We start from the raw sequence: 14,434 nt of genomic DNA on the forward strand, positions 1-14,434 counted from the left end.
CCAGATCTTGCCCTATAAGGATACCAGTGCTGCAGAGTGGCTGGGACAAAGGCATGGTGGCTGAGGGAGAAAATCATTTGCTGACTTGTTATTCTCAGGTTTAGACTGAGCTTGAGTAGGATACTCCCCAGTTGTCAGTGAGTACCTGAAGTAGGCAGGCCTCAGTTCCCCCAGCCAGCTGGTGGCAGAGGTGAGGGGGCATTGACTTTCCTTTGACTCTGGCAGGTGCAAAGCCCCAGCACATCTGTTTATTGGAGGGAGCAGAACCACAGCCCCATGGGGTTACCAGTGACTGGTTGAGAAAGAGGTGCAAGGTAGGGAAAAGAGACACCAGCCCCCTGGTCCAACTCTGCTACCAGGTGGGCCTTTCTGACTCCACAGAGCACTGAAGCAACCCACATTTCAGCAGCCAGTAGACCTCTGCTATCTAGTTGCTGGAGACCTTTCAAACTTTCCCAATTGAGAGTTCATACTGACTGGGTCAATTGGTTTAGAACTCCTAACCTGGGCTGATCACCCAAGGACTCTCTCGGGTAGTACCCTGGTTGTGTGGTAATGGGAAGGGTTGATTTTCCTCTTCCAGTTGTTTCCTGTGGGAAGTGGGGTGCCTAGCATTTCTGTACAGCTGAGATTTCAACCCACAAGGATCTGACAAAGACCATCTGAATACAAGACAGAGCCACCTAACCTAACCACACAAATCAGGTCCCCAGAGCCTCAGACTGTAATACTGTATGGGTCCTTTGTAAAGCTGTAGGGGAAAAAGCTATAGTCACCAGTCCCAGTTCCTTGGCAAAGGGCTGGTTAACCACAACTCCAGGAGCCCTCATCCAATTTCACCTTACTTGCCTATCCAGCCAAATGGTGACAAATAATCATGTGGTGGAATCAGTGGAAAAACTCTGGCAACATGAATAATCAGAGTAGATCAAATCCCCCAAGGAATAAATGACAAAACAGACACACCAGATGATCCCATTCATAACCAAATGGATGAGATGTCAGAAATCGAGTTCAGAATTTGGATGGCAAATAAGATCAACAGAATGGAGGTAAAGAAGGAATTAGACTTTCAAGAAGTAATTCAGAAGTCTCAAGAATTCAATGAATTCAAAGTGAAAATCACCAAAGATTTTGACACATTGAGGCAAGAACTTGCAGCCCTCAAAGATTTGTGAAATACAGTAGAATCCCTCAGCAACAGAATGGAGCAGGCAGAAGAAAGGATCTCTGACACTGAAGACAAAGCTTTTGAATGCTCCCAAATGCTCAAAGAGGAAGAGAAGTGGAGAGCAGAAATGAACCATTCCCTGAGAGAATTGTCAGACCATTACAAGAGAGCGAACACTCACCTTATAGGAATCCCAAAAGGAAAAAAAATGTTTCTTTGAAAGGCCCAGATGATATACTCCAAGAGGTAATTGAGGAGAACTTCCCAAACATGGCAAGAGATTCTGAAATCCAGATAGCAGACAGTTTCAGACATAATTTTAATGCAATCCCTATTAAAGCACCTCTGTCATACTTTAAAGATCTGGAAAAATTAGTACTTAGTTTTATATGGAAACAGAAAAAACCTCCAATAGCCAAGACATTACTCAGAAATAAAAACAAATCAGGAGGAATCATACTACCAGACTTCAGACTATACTATAAATCTATTGTTATCAAAACAGCCTGGTACTGGCACAAAAACGGAAAGGTAGATGTATGGAACAGAATTGAAAACCAAGAGATGAACCCAGATAATTATCATCATTTCATCTTTTATAAGCCTATCAAAAATATAAATTGGGGGGAAAGATTCCCTATTTTAACAAATGGTGCTGGGTGAATTGGCTGGCAACATGTAGAAGACTGAAACTGGACCCACACCTTTCTCCTTTAACAAAAATTAACTCTCACTGGTTAAAGGACTTAAACTTAAGACATGAAACTATAAAAGTACTTGAAGAGAGTGCAGGGAAACACTTGAAAAAAATTAGCCTGGAAGAATACTTTATGAGGAGGACCCCCCCGGGCAGTTGAAGCAACATCAAAAATACATCACTGGGATCTGATCAAACTAAAAAGATTCTGCACTGCCAAGAACACAGTAAGTAAAGCAAGTAGACAGCCTTGCCCTCAGAATAGGAGAGGATTTTTGCAGGTTATATTTCTGACAAAGATCTGATAACCAGAATCCACAGAGAACTCAAATTTATTAATAAGAAAAGAACAAGTGATCCCATTTCATTGTGGGCAAGAGACATGGACAGAAACTTCTCTGAAGAAGATAGGTGCATGATCTACAGACACATGAAAAAAATGCTCATCATCTTTTATCATCAGAGAAATGCAAACCAAAACCACTTTGAGATATCATCTAAGTCCAGTAAAACAAGCCCACATCACAAAATTCCAAAACTATAGATGTCGGTGTGGATGTGGAGAAAAGTGCACTGCTGGTGGGAATGCAAGCTAATACATTCTTTTTGGAAAGAAGTTTGGAGAACACTCAGGGATCTAAATGTAAACCTTTCGTTTCATCCTGCAATTCCTCTACTAGGTGTATATCCAAAAGACCAAAAATCAATTGGAAACAAAGATATTTGTACCAGATTGTTCACTGCAGCCCAATTCATAATTGCTAAGTCTTGAAAGAAGCCCAAGTGCCCATCGACCCATGAATGGATTAATAAATTATGGTATATATATACCATAGAATACTTTGCAGCATTAAAAAAAAGATGGAGACTTTACCTCTTTTATGTTTACACGGATGGAGCTGGAAAATATTCTTCTTAGTAAAGTATCTCAGGAATGGAAAAAAAATATCCAATGTACTCAGTACTAATATGAAACCAATTTGTAATCACTCACATTTTCATATAAAATATGAATCACAAGTATATCTCCACACCTATGGAGCATATCGTAAGGCTGCAAGTCAAATCTATCAAGTATAGAACACAAATGTCTTAACAGTGTGATTAACTAAATGGGGTAAAAGCTATGTTAATCAGTAGAATGTAAGCACTCCGATTTGTATAAATAATCAGCACACTGAATCCCACAAAGGCATAAATGTATTCATGATCTGTGTATATATGACTTAATAAAAAATTAAATAAATATAAAAAAATGTCCATCTATAATTTACCCTCCGAGGATATCAGAGCCTTATATCCTGACTCTGTCTCTCTGTACACAATGATTTTTTTTTTTATTCTTTGCTCCTGATTATTCTAGAATTGATGATAAAATTTTTGCAAAGAGCATGAAACGTTACTGACAGACAAGAAGTTTGGTATATAGTATGCCAAATAGCAAGACTCAATTGTGTTACATTTTACCATGGCTTTTCTACTTTGCCATGTTTTAGATAAGTGAAAGTCTTTTTTAATGTAATAAACTCAAATCTAGATCTCAATTCATTTCTTGATGAAACGATAATATGTAACGATGACATTTAAGTTACTGCTAACTTAAGCTGTTAACTTAAGCATTGGGTTTTACATGAATTTTTTAATACTCAGTGCTGTCTTGTTAATTTTTTTTATTAAGTAGATAGAGAAAATATCAAGAACTAAATCCAAAAATGGATGTTGCATTCATGATTTATTTCCAAATCTATTAAATGTTTTATGGTTTTCTACTTATTCTGCTTATATGTATTCATGATTATTTTAATTGAGGTGATATTTACACCTAATAATACTCCTATAAAAGTTGCATACTGGGCGGCGCCTGTGGCTCAGTCGGTAAGGTGCCAGCCCCATATACCGAGGGTGGTGGGTTCAAACCCAGCCCCGGCTTAACTGCAACCAAAAAATAGCTGGGCGTTGTGGCCGGCGCCTGTAGTCACAGCTACTCGGGAGGCTGAGGCAAGAGAATCGCTGAAACCCAGGAGTTGGAGGTTGCTGTGAGCTGTGTGATGCCACGGCACTCTACTAAGGGCCATAAAGTGAGACTCTGTCTCTACAAAAAAAAAAGTTGCATACTATTAAATGCACATATTTTACCTGTGAGTTTAATCAGTTTCAAATTATATATACATCCATGTGACCATTACCACAATCAATGTATTTTTACTACTTCAGAAAGTTCCTTCATGTTTCTGCTCAAATTCTTTCTCCCGTACAAAATTTTTATTTAATTTCTACTTTTATTATTTGGTGTTACCTATTTAGTTTTATAGAAATGAAATCACATTCTATGTTTTATTTTGTGTTGGTCTTTTGTCCCAATGTATTATTTTTCATATTCATCTATTATGTATACATTATTAGTGCATTTTTTCATTAACCATTTTTCTGCTTAGCAATAATCCGTTTTTGAATACAGTAAGAAGTCTTTAGTTACTCCTTTGTAGACTGGCATTTGAATTGTTTTTTGTTTGTGACTACTGTGAATAAAGCTGCTGTAAATATCAGCACAAAATTCTTTGTCTACACATAGGTTTTAATTTCTCTTGGACTGCTAGATAATAGTGACTAACTTCATGGGAAATGTCATAACCTCTTCAAAAGTTATTACATAATATTTTACTATAAATATGTCATTTAAATTGTTCCATATCCTTGCTGACATTTGAAATCATCATCGTTTCTCATTTTAGCCATCTTACTCTGAGAGGTGTCACATTCTGGATTCATCATGACTTTCTTAAAGACTAACTAAGATATTTATCTTGCTTTCTTTGTACCTTCTATTTTAAGATACTTTGAAGAACTGTCCCTTCTTTTTATAGTCTATGTTATTTGTCTTTTTTCTATTGATTTATTGATTTATAAGAGTTATTTACATACTTGGGATATAAGCTGTTTGCCAATAAAATGCATTGTTGAGTATTTTCTCTAAAGTCTGTAATTTGGGTTCATTACTTCGTGATTATCTTTGAAGATCAAAGTTTCTAATGCTCAGAAGTTTGAATTCATCATTTTATAAAGTTAGTATTTTATTGAGTCTGGGACATCTTTGACTATTTCAAAGTTATGAAAATTTTCTTCTTTTTTTTTTTCATAGAAGGATTATATTTTTATCACAACATTTTGGTCCTTGATCCTTCTACAATTAACCTTCGTGTATATGGTGAGGAAGTGGTAAAAGCTGATTTGTGGTGTTACACATTCTATATACATGTAATTATTCTCACATAAATTATTTAAAAGTTTTCATTTCCAAATGAAATTTTCTCAGTTCTTTGATCAAAAAGGCACTGGCTAAAAGCAAAATAAAACTAACGAAGGAAGGAAAGAAAAAAAATAATTGTATCATATTTATCTTAGAATGTTAATGATATTTAAATAAATAATACATAGCAAAAATAATCATATGACAGATCATATTAAATTGTGTTTACTCGTATTTTAAGTACCTGAGTTATGACCTTATAACCTGTAAGCAAAGGTGCTGTTTAGTTCTGTAATTAATTTATTGTTTGAAATAGTAATGTTAGTTCAGGACACGTCTGTTATTCATCCTCTTGATTATCAATAACATAATCATCATCTTTTGAATTTTGAAACCTCTAATAATTTCCCCTTGATTTTTTGTAATACCAAGAGTCCATGTACACAAGTAGGCTACAATTAAATAATGAGGCAAATATTAAGATCCATGTTGAAAAATATGTTTACAAGCATACAGGTAGTTAAATGCATAATAATATGAAGCATAAACAAAAACAAATTGTAAATAAATGGATTTTTTCTCTAATTTGGCAGAAAAGCTCAGTTCCTGTCTATTCTCTCTTTTAGAAATAAGCCCCAAATGTCTACAGATGGTTAGTACCACCTTCAGATCTGTGTAATATTTGAGAAATTTTATTCATACTTAAGAATAACCAGTCAAAAATTTTGTATGTAGGATTTGGCCTAGTGCCATTTAAGAAAAGCTTAAAAATCTTTTAATTGCTGCATTCAAATTTCAATGCCACATCAGTGTCAACATAATGGGAGGTAGGTCTGATGATCCTCTCAACTAAACAAGGGCTTGTGACAGATGAGATGTTACAAATGACTCACCAGCCAGGATATTTTAGTACATGACACTGTATTGTCCCACTAATTATGGGATAGCTCAAAGTAGAGGCTTGTGCAGATAATCAGGAACCAGAGTCAGTGGAAAGCTAATTGTAGGGTCAGAATTGAACATTTGGAGTTGGTAGTTACGTCCTGATTTATTAACTCAGATAAGACCATAGTAAGAAAGGATCGATCATGCTATTGAGCAGATAAATTGGATCCTCTACTTTATAAAGCAAGTAAAGAACAGAGCCTTTATGTAACATATATAAATGGACAAAATTATCATTCATTATTTTTAGTCACAAACTATTATAGTTACTTTAGTTTTGTATTTTGTGGGAGAATAAGATATTATATAGAGAGAACTATGTTATTTTCAAAAGATGCATGTATTGTTTGACTTAAAGCTTAAGAGAAAAGTGATTTTTGATTAAATTATCAAAAAGAAAATGCATTTTTATTACCATAAAGTAAAATTGGATTGGGTCTATGACATGATTCTTTTTTTATTCATAGAAGGGAAAGACAACTTCTTTTTGTCATGTGCAGAGGATATAATATTGTATTAGGGATCCCATAAGTTTGATTCACATTATTATACACACAGTATTAACCAAATGTCTAGTATAGTCCAGAGACAGTTTCTTAATTGTCATTGTAATTCAGAGACTAAACACTTTCATGAAATAGGAGAAGGATTAGAGAAGGCAACATCAGTATGACTAAATTTACAACCTTTATTCTGAAACTAAGAGAACTAAAAATATTTCTAAGGAAAAGGTAGACAGAGGAAAAGCGTGTCTAAAAAATAAGAAAGATATTTTTAACTGAAAAAAAATTCCACTGAGCAGCATCATCAAATTATATAATTGTCCCATAAAAAAATTATATGGATACAGCTCAGGACATTCTATCTAACCAATGGAATCATCAAATAAATGACTGTCTTTTGAGGATGGTAATGTGTTCACTCTCTGAAAATATTCAAATATATTTTATGTAAAATGCAATTTAAATATATTGAGATTAGAATAAGATGCTTTATGTAGTATTCATTAAGCCCAGTAAGTTTTACCTCCATCTGACATGGAGAATGAAGTGAGGGGAGATGGCTAGCAGGTGTCTGCAGCTTCCTTCCATTCAGACGTCATTTCCGTCCTCTCTAAATAGTGCTTTGCCAACTGGTTTCCATGTTTACATATGAGATGGCACACTTTTGCATTTGAATTTTAGTTGTAATGTAGATCTATACTTCAAAACTCGTATTTAAAAACTAAAGAACAGGTCCATTTCTACATCATTAGACTCTGAAAGTCTATCGTATTATTGCTGCCAAGGTTGGAATTGTCATGCCCACAACCAAGAAGAGTAAATAAAGTCTACATATTGGCTCACAGAATTTTTTTATGGAGCTACAAAATGAATCTTCAGACATAGAATTAAGTATCTGGGGACCACAATCTCTCTGAAAAATCTTGTATAAGTTAAACACATTGAGTCTTGATTATCCAGCCTTTCTACTTTTCTCTAGCTATCTTACAACACAAAATCAGACTGCCTTGAGTAATTTGCCTTCCATGTCTTCCAGGTACAGGGAGAAATTTCAGTTGGCAAACAGTTCCATAATCAGTTCCGTATTGACATACGAAAATCAAATTATTTAGCTTCATGCTCATCTTCCTTCTATTTTAGAAACCTATATGAAGCATTCATTAATATTTAAGCATTTTGTACATAACCTTGGAAGATTCATGAAGTGGGTAAGAAATGTCTACTTACCAAATATGCTTAGAAAATTCCCTGGAAATCTGAAACTCTGTTATCATATTCTTTGGATCCATTTATGAGTTAGTAAAAAGTTATTATCAGGAAAGTTCTTCAAAATATTATTTACTCCAAATATGTTAAAAACATCATACTCTATGAGGGCTGAATTATGTCTCCCCAAAATTAATATGCTGAATCCCTAACTCCCAATATCATGTATTTGATGATAGGACCTATGTTTTATTTTATTTATTTTTTGAAAATAATAAAGGAGTTTAAATGTTTTTTAATGCACTCAATGTGTTAAATGTAATACATTGTGAATAAAGCTTGTTAGGGGTCCGAGTGCCCAACACCAGGACAGTGTTTATTGTACCCAATAGGTAAGTTTTCACCATTCTTTGCCTCCTACTTTCCCTCTTCTTAATTTCCAGTGTAATTTATGTCTGTTTTGAGTCTGTGTGCACCCTAGCTTCCACTTATTAATGAGAACATGTGGTCTTTGCTTTCCATTCCTGGGGTATGTCACTTAAAATAATTGTCTTCCATTCCACCCAATTTGTTGCAAAAACATTAGTTCATTCCTTTTTATCTTTGAATAATACACCACTGTGTGTGTGACATATCTGTATATGTGTATGTACCCGTGTGCATATAAGTGGTATCAAAATGTACACACATTATTAGAAAGAAAAAACTGTATTAAAATTGTAATACTCAGTATATAATGATAACAAAAGGTGAACACAAGTCACGTTTGAACACCTCTTATAATTGCAAAAGTCAAATGTAACTTGAATGTTAAAATTTTAACAAAAATGTTTTTCTTTCTTATAACGTGTATCATTTTGTTGTCTCCTTGAGTGTGTGTGTGTGTGAGTTTATAACTTTTTCTTCACCCACTCATGAATTGATGGGCGCTTAGGCTAATTTCACATCTTTACCATTGTGAATTGTGCTGTGATAAACATTTGTGCACAGGAGTCTTTTTAACAAAATGAGTTTTTTTTTTTTCCTTTGGTCTGATATCCAGTAGCGAGATCACTAGATCTGCCCTTTTAAAAGGGAATCAAAGTTAAAGGAGGGACTTAGAATGGAACCCCAACCCCCTATGACTGGGATCCTTACAAGGAAAGGAAAAGACGCTAACGATACACAGCACAGAGAAAAGGCTGGGAGACACAACAAGAAAGTCTGGTCTTGCAAACCCAAGAAAGATGTCTCAGGAGAAACCAGGCCACTACACCCACCAGGTGGATCTTGGGACTCTGTGGCCTTCAGAACTGTGATGAATGATGTATCTGTTTTTTAAGCTGCCCCATTAGTGGTATTTTTTATGGCAGGTCTAGCAAACTTCTAAATCTACATAGATCACGACAAGTTGCATATTCACACGTGCAAAACTGTGTGTTTGAAATTTTTTTGCTGACCTGAAAGACTGGAAAATAGATAAGGCACGGAGGTAAACCCTTGGCTGCATTCTTAGCCTGTGATATGATGGATTTTAAAGCACGTACATTCAATTCACTGTAAATAAGAAGGAATGCAACTCTTTGAACACAGGAGCTGTCGCACCAGAAGCATTAGCTGAAGACTTCAGTGAACATATAAAAATTAATTATTTGAACAATTTCCATTCATAATTGCTATTACTAATAGCACTTAACTTACTATAATTAATTCTGAGTGGGTGCTGAGGACTGACCATAAATGTCTAAAACTGATTTAGATTTTCTTAAATCCAAATGGCAATTGGAGTGCATACATTATGCTTAACTCTGTATTTTTTATTTCTATATTACATAATGCTCATATACATGTACACATCACATAACAGGTTTCCATACAAATATGAAAGAACAAAATTTCATTTACATAGAACATGTTGAAATAATTTATGCATATTTTATTTGAGGTACATGTATATGTTACAAACTAACTTTAACCTATACTTAGCACCAAAGTATTGCCCAAATATGATATAAAACCCAATGTCTACTTAAACTCTTTAAAAATTATCCAATAATGCTGTATTTATGCAATAACAAAAAGAAGATTAATAGTCAGGTTAATAATATTTTATGTTCTTCTTCAATTTGCTATATTGATTGCTCTTGGAATATGCCTAAGACTTTTTAAATTATTTGTAATATACACTGTTTATATAATAAATATACATGCAATATGCATTCTATATGTGTCCATGTGACTATAAGAGCTTTGTTTGATCATAAACTGATGCCAAACAATGAATAAGGATATAATCGTTGTAATCTGCTGCGGATCTGGTCTCATATACCTGCCCAGGCACAAAGAGAGCATTGTAAGCTATAGACAGAAAATCATCAAGGTCCACAGGTGCCAAATCTCCACCTGCAGGGCTCAAGGCAAATCCAAATCTCTAGAGCAAGAACAACCCAGGTATTCCGTCTGGCTAGGGATTTAGTCTGATGAGCTCATGACTCCTACCAGATGTCAGGACACATTGTTGATATTTGCCAATTATTTTTCCAGCCAGAGGCACCCTGGGGTCTCTCTGGAATCTGTGTAAAGGAGATTAAACTTCTCTAATATGTACCTAAACATATTTTGATGAAAGAATAAAGCTATGGGGGTGGGGGGAGCATGTGAGTTGTCTTGATCATGTATTTTATTCCAAACGAAATGTCTAGTTATAAATTTCTGGGAAACCTCAGAAGCCCTAGACAGGTAAAAGTCCATGGAGAGTCTCTTTTACAGAATAATGCTTTCATAGCCAGATGAAACAAAACACTAAATTCGTCTACGAAGCACACTGCCTATAAACCCCATCAGAATTTTCTATTTTATGTCTTTCCAGGATTAGTTCTTTCCCATAGAAACACTACATTGACTCTTCCAAAAATCCACTCCAGCCCACAGTTACATGTTTTGTTGAGATCCTTATCTTACCTGAAAAAAAACCATGTGATATCAATATTTAAAAAAAGTGTAAGGCTCCCTTTGCTCAAAATTCACCAAACAAGTTATGTTCCACAACAACTCAGAATGCAGTAACTTTGGAAATAAAAATATTTTAACCATAAGAGAATTTTAGTCCTACATCACTTAAGATTACACATCCTGAAATATTTTCTTACCCCTTTGAATATTTTGATATTAAAAAGAAGAGCTATTTTATCTCTAAAATATGTGTTAACTGGGTAGCGCCTATGGCTCAGTGGGTAGGGCACTGGCCCCATACACTGAGGGTGGCGGGTTCAAACCCAGCCCGGCCAAATTACAACAAAAAAATAGCCTGGTGATGTGGCAGGCGCCTATAGTCCCAGCTACTCAGGAGGCTAAGGCACTAAGCCCAGGAGTTGGAGGTTGCTGTGAGCTGTGTGACACCACAGTATTCTACCGAGGGTGATAAAGTGAGACTCTGTCTCTACAAAAAATTAAAAACAAAAAAAAATGTGTTAACTGAGTAGCATATACAATTGAAATTATAATAGAAAAATTTTAAAAACAGAGGATAAAAAATAGATAAACATGACAGTCTAAGGAAGACTACAATTAAATGAGGTGGATTCCTAAATCTTAAGAAAAAAGGAAAATACTAAATCTGTTAAAAACGTTATTTTTGAAAACATTTTACCATATAGCAACATCGATGTGCGTATCACTCACTCAGTCACAAAGCCCAATACACTAGTAAATGTTATGTGGGACCAATGCTGCAAATCAATGCCAAATATATCTAGAGGAAAGCAGAAGGCATGCAGAGTTTAAATAAAAATCAAGATCAACTTTAAGGACTGTTTTGATATTTTCTTCATGGATCAAATTATTATGCTGAAAATATAAGCTCTTACATGAGTACAAAATTGGTATATATATCCTATATAGGATACAAATATCCTAAAAGGAATTTTGCAAAAGTGAGTTATAGCAGAATGCAGGTGTATTTTAAAAGAGAAGAGTTGATTGTGCTGGTGACTATGATTAGCCCTGGAGCTGCATCTCGATGGACACTTGACCACAGAGAGAGGACACCACCCTATAAAGAGGGAGGCATATTTTGGGGTGATGTATCTATAAGCTAAGAAGCACAAAGATTGCTGACAACAAAATCAAGTTGTAAAAGAAGCATGGTAGGGCAGTGCCTGTGGCTCAAAGGAGTAGGGAACAGGCCCCATATGCTGGAGGTGGCAGGTTCAAACCCAGCCCCTGCAAAAAAAAAAGCATGGTACACATTCTCCTAGAGTCTCCAGAAGACTCCAGTACTACTAGCACTGATTTCAGGCTGCTGGCATCCAGAACTATGCAAGAGATAGTTAAGCTACTTGTTTTGTGGTACATTGCTATGTCAGCCCAGGAACCTAAAATATACCTAGGCCCAGATGTTTTCATTTAAAAATCTAGCAGGCAAGGTGGGGGATGGCCTTGTCCAAGAAAATAAAATTTTGTGTAATGTTCCAGTTAACATGAAGCTCAGAGTCTAGATAGTAATCACATGAACAAAAACATTCTACCTTCCTTCATTCAGACACAAAATTTCATTGAATAAGATCATACAATTAGTATGAATTCTCTCCAGATTTGTCCAAAGGAATCCATCACCTCTTATTGAACATAAATAGAATTCATATTTGTGTGGAATTATATTAATAGCTGTCATCATGAATCCACCTTCATCTTTACACCATTACATGCAGGTCACTTGAGATTTTAAATTCCAGTGATAGATTTTATGAGATGAAGCTTTAGGACGACAGGGGTTGAGGAAAGGGCAAAGAAAAGGAAAAGTTAAAAATATGGTTCAGCCATATAGCCAGGCAAGTCATTTCCTCTGGAGGCTCTCCATTGTAAAAGGACATGGTCCCAAGGAGAATGCATTTATTTCTATCTTTCATTTCAATATCATTAGGGATTTTTACATATTTAATGTTAATAGGAGTTATCTGAATAAAGGATGGAATTAGGGGGCATTTTTGCTATTTCCTCATTTGTTTTACTAAATCAAATAATGAGTTGATTTTTTTTTTTTGAAAGAAATGAATGCAGAGAATAAACCAACACCATAGAAAGAGGAAGAGGAACATGCTTCCTTCTTCATCCCAATTCATTGCTCATCTTACGTAGTACGCTGGTGAAAGTCTCCCTGGAGAATATCTGGAAATATCTTCCCAGTGCTGTTTTAAATAGAAAAGAAAAGCTTTTCTAAGCTTTAGTACAAAATAAGCTTTGCAGTAAGGTTTGTAAGGGAAGGCAGAAGTCCCAAACATAGCTGTGCATCTGATGACTAATATTATTATTGTCACTGTAAAAAGAATTTCTAGGGTTACCATATAAGTCTATGCTCATAGAACATTTTCCCATGATTTTGATGAGCTGACCACTGTGGCAGGGGTCCCCAGTATTTTCTTTCCTCATTTTTTTTTTTTAGCCTCAATAGAGACTTTTTTATTGTATCAAAACAGCACAATAAAAACATCCCCAACAATACATAAACCTATATATAAAATATAGACTATCTCCAGTATTTTTCCTTTATATGGTAGCACACCAGCATTTGCAAGAAAACATATTGGTGATGGGGCAAGGGGAAATGGATTTGTACAATGACATAGTCAGGCATTAACATTCAAAGACCATTAAACACCAATTTTAGCCAGAAAAGCAGTATTAAGAGTTTCTGTGAGGCTGGAGTTTACATACTCCGTTCTCTGTTCCTGGTCCTTCCATCCAGCCTGACTGTTCTCAATCATGTTTCTTGGCCTTTGGAGTGGTACTAGGAAGGTACAGAGAATGCCATACCAAACTTTCACCATGAAAAATCGTTTGTTTTTTTTTTTCTTTTTTTTCTTTTTGGGGATTCATTGAGGGTACAATAAGTCAGGTTACACTGAGAATTCATCTTCATGCATACATGTGTTAAATAAATGAATACAAGAAAAAATAAGTGATACATTAATAACCATTGCATTAGCTATATATTTAATAGATGGACACACCACTGAATTTAAATAATGATTTCATTTATTAAAAATTTACATTGTCTCTGGTACATGTGCTATATACTAGGAGGTGTTTAAGTATATTCACCTATTTAATATTCCGAACAATTTTATGAGATAACTATTACTATTAATTTTACTTCTCATAAGACTAACAACCTTATAAATGGAACAACCAAAATTTGACCCCAAACTCAGTATTTTTTTCTGCTTTGCTATAAATAGTTCTATTAAAAGTCATATTAGCAAAACTTGAATTAGAAGTCAATTTTTTTCCACTTAAAATCAAGTACCCTTATTAGGGTGATACAACTTTCACCACTTTGGCAATATAACACATTGATTTCAAAAATATCTTCCAGTATAAAATTAAAGTGGATGTCATCTCTGAAGAAAACGGACTATCTCATTTGCATGAATACTTACATAATGATGACATAACCTCTGTGCCCTAACTTGCTCTGTTAATGATACGGTGTGTCGATAAGAGTTATTTTTAAAGAACTCATAGTTAAATGTAGCTAGTTTAATGACAGACATCAGTTTGGAACCTCATGGGAGCTGTAATTGTACCCTAACTTTCTGCTTTTATAACTGAAATCAGTGTTGTACTCATTCCAAAAATATATCCAAATTGATATGGGGCCACTACCGTCCTTCACAAAGGACTTAATA

Source organism: Nycticebus coucang, chromosome 23, assembly GCF_027406575.1.
Source record: "Nycticebus coucang isolate mNycCou1 chromosome 23, mNycCou1.pri, whole genome shotgun sequence".
Taxonomy (NCBI): Eukaryota; Metazoa; Chordata; class Mammalia; order Primates; family Lorisidae; genus Nycticebus; species Nycticebus coucang.